Here is a 4,026-nt window from a genome sequence, read left to right on the forward strand (position 1 = left end):
CACACACACACACACGCGCACACACACAAACAAACAAACGCACATGCATATATGCATGCTAAACGCACTGGGGTCAATGTGATCGACTTGCAGCCTCTCACAATTGCTGGCTTGGTGAAAAAATTTGAAACTACTATTATTATTAATTAATAGTGCGTTTTGCATCTATGCCTCTATATGCCGCAACCGGTACTGCGTTGGCGGATTAATAAAGTCTCATAACCACTAGGAGATGCTATTCGACGCCAACCAAAATATAGTACATAATTTTACTTCTCAGAAGTGAGAACAAGCAAATCATACACTAACAAAAAAGCACATTGCAAGGTGGCGGCTTATCAGTATTTCTCTATGTTTCCTTGTTAAAGATGGCGAATTAGTAAAGTCATCAGAGTGTTGAATAGAAAGTCTTTCGGTACTCCTTCTGATTCTATGCACTATGATTTTATCTCTCAACGAAAGAAAATATTCACGGACAGCTGACTATAAATTTAGATTTATATCAATAATTATTCTTGCACTTGATTATATCAAGTAATGCCTAAGCGACAATTTGGAAAAGTTAGGATTTTCAAGGAAAGAAAGAGACCGGCGAACACGAACTTTACAGATGTTATCTGTGAGCGAAGAATAAAAGTATGCGAGACTTTCTTAAAATCATAGTTGTTGTTATCCAAATTCCAATGGATTAGAAATCAATTCTCTCGTTTCTAGGGAGAATGCTAACGAAAAATTAGTGAAAGGATGCATGCATACATACATACATACAATTATTGCAAATACAATATGTATGCTAACAATAAAAATATGCAAGACTTCTTTATAGCTCCACATTATAATATTTAACGTTTTTTTGTTGCCCAAATTCCAACGATGAGTATCAGTTTGTTAGTAAAGAAACTACCTCCTTCCTTATTAGAAGAATTTGATGATTAAAAAAAAAAGACAACATTCATTCACGCATATGGGCAAACATACATACAAACATACACACATATTCACACTCACATGTACATACATACATACACATATACGTACATATATACATACATACATGCATGCAAGCATACTAGTGAGAAACATACATATTTCTGACAGCTCACACATCTTAATGCATATTTATTTAACAACCCATCATCTGGATCTCAGAATCTTACAGTTGTCCCCATTCTGTCTGTTCTTTTCTGCCCCAATGTCTCATCTAACTAGTGTGCGTGCGTGTGCGCGCGTAGTGCTTGGATGCGTGTGTGTGTGTGTTAGGGGCGGTTTGTGGGGAGTGTCGTCTCGCTAGCTCTCACGGTTCAAAGAATGAGATACTGCTTAGACCTATATATTAACTAAATATCTTTCGAGTTGCTTGTAGTGATGGTAGTGGTGGTGGTAGTGGTGGTGGTGGTGGTAGTGGTGGTGGTGGTAGTGGTGGTGGTGGTGGTGGTGGTTGACGGCATCATTTTTGTTGTTGTTTAGAGAAGAGAATGGTAACATAGATGTTATGTTTAGACCTTGGTTGGCCCTGAACAGGCAAACCCAAGATTAAAAGCATTCCAGCTGTGACCATCCCACTTTCTTCAGACATTATGTGCGTGTGGTGCGCGCGCGTGTGTGTGTATTTATCTCTTATCTTTTATCCTTTGCTTGTCTCAGTCATCGGACTGCAGTCGTGCCGGAGCACAAACTTGAAGCGTTTTTTGTTTTTTCTTTTTTAGTCGAACAAATCCATCCCAGTATATACTCAACTTCTATTTAGCATATCTATTGCTCCGGGGATGTAGAAGACAATACTTACCCAAAGTGTTATGCAATAGGACTGAACCCGGAACCATATGATTGGGAAGCTCCCTTTCCTAGGCTCCGATATTTTGATTTTATTTATTTACTCTTTACTCTTTTACTCTTTTACTTGTTTCAGTCATTTGACTGTGGCCATGCTGGAGCACCGCCTTTAGTCGAGCAAATTGACCTCAGGACTTATTCTTTGTAAGCCTAGTACTTATTCTATCGGTCTCTTTTGCCGAACCGCTAAGTTACGAGGACGTAAACACACCACCATCGGTTGTCAATTGATGTTGGGGGGACAACCACAGATGCACAAACATATACACACACATACACACATATATATATATATACATATATACGACGGGCTTCTTTTCAGTTTCCGTCTACCAAATCCACTCACAAGGCTTTGGTCGGCCCGGCTATAGTAGAAGACATTTACCCAAGGTACCACGCAGTGGGACTGAACCCGGAACCATGTGGTTGGTAGATCCATAGATTAAAATCTGAGGAATGGGTATCTCGGGATATCGAAATTTTTAAAAATAAGTCTGTTATGTATACATGTATTTTCGTTTTAGCCTAATGAGGAATCACTTACTAATGTGTTAACCAATAAACGACTATGAATATATGGTTTGCAATATAAAGCCATGCATCGTTAATTAACAAAGAAAATACAATTTATTTTAGATAAATGTATTAAACTTTTAAAATTCTTTGTGAAGTAGCATGGGTTTTATAACATGATGTTGCTGGGAGATATCTTTTCAGTGTATCACATGTCGAGTGGAGGCGCAATGGCCCAGTGGTTAGGGCAGCGGACTCACGGTCATAGGATCGCGGTTTCGATTCCTAGACCGGGCGTTATGAGTGTTTATTGAGCGAAAACACCTAAAGCTCCACGAGGCTCCGGCAGGGGATGGTGGCGAACCCTGCTGTACTCTTTCAACACAACTTTCTCTCACTCTTACCTCCTGTTTCTGTTGTACCTGTATTTCAAAGGGCCAGCCTTGTCACTCTGTGTCACGCTGAATATCCCCCGAGAACTACATTAAGGGTACACGTGTCTGTGGAGTGCTCAGCCACTTGCACGTTACTTTCACGAGCAGGCTGTTCCGTTGATTGTATCAACTGGAACCCTCGACGTCGTGAGCGACGGGGTACCAACAACAATCACATGTCGTAGGTTCACCATTATTGATGTAGTCGGATATATCGACTCCTCCAGAGCATTACTAGTACCTATTTTATCATCCCAGATGCTAATACATTAACCATGGGCCAAAGAAGGAGTCTCATGTCAGATGCAGGAAATCGCGTGTCCAAATTTGAAATTTCGGTAGCATTCAAATTTTGAATTACCCATTGTCACAATCTCTAAAATACCAAATGGAAAAACGCTTTTTGATTAAAACAATAATTTAATATGCTACATTGTTATGGATTTGTGAAATTAAAGAGCATTATTCTTTTCAGTTTTGATGCATCTTCACTTGCAATTCGCCCCTAGTATCATAAAGGAACCCCCATAAACTCGAGCTTTTGTCTCAATGAAGGTTTATTATATCATTCATTGTCATGATTATGTAGATTTTTTTCCTTTTGCTTCTATATAAAACATAGAATTCATATTTAGTTTATATTATCCAACAATTTATTAGGGGTTATGCCTAGGAAAGAAATTCTTATTATCTAAGAATGACATGAGCAATCTGATGTAAAAGTAATTTTTGCAGAGTCGAAACCACGAACCAAGGTTTACATGTAGAATTGACAACACTACCGATAGCGACAAATGCAGAATGTGTGGTGAAAGGGATGAAATGGTATAGCACATCGTTAGCGAATGACCGAAATTGGCTCAACGCGAATACAAACGACGCCATGACAATGTGGCAAGAATGATCCATTGGGAACTCTGTGGAAATCACGGCCTACAAAGAGCAAAGACGTGGTATGAGAAAACTCCAGAAGGAGTCACCGAAAATGAGAACTACAAAACCATGTGGGATGTAATGATCCAGTGCGATCAACTGACCAGACATAGGAAACCGGACATTGCTTGGAGTTGCAAGAATTCTTCGCAGGGTTTTTGAAACCTGACCAGTGAACAAGTGTCACCTTAGTCTGCTGGCTGTGGACAGCTGACACTTAACATCATGCCCAGCAGAATAAGGTGTGAGTTTTAATCATATAATAATAATAATAATAATAATAATAATAATAATAATAATAATAATAATAATA

The sequence above is a fragment of the Octopus bimaculoides genome, chromosome 4 (genome assembly GCF_001194135.2).
Source record: "Octopus bimaculoides isolate UCB-OBI-ISO-001 chromosome 4, ASM119413v2, whole genome shotgun sequence".
Classification (NCBI taxonomy): domain Eukaryota; kingdom Metazoa; phylum Mollusca; class Cephalopoda; order Octopoda; family Octopodidae; genus Octopus; species Octopus bimaculoides.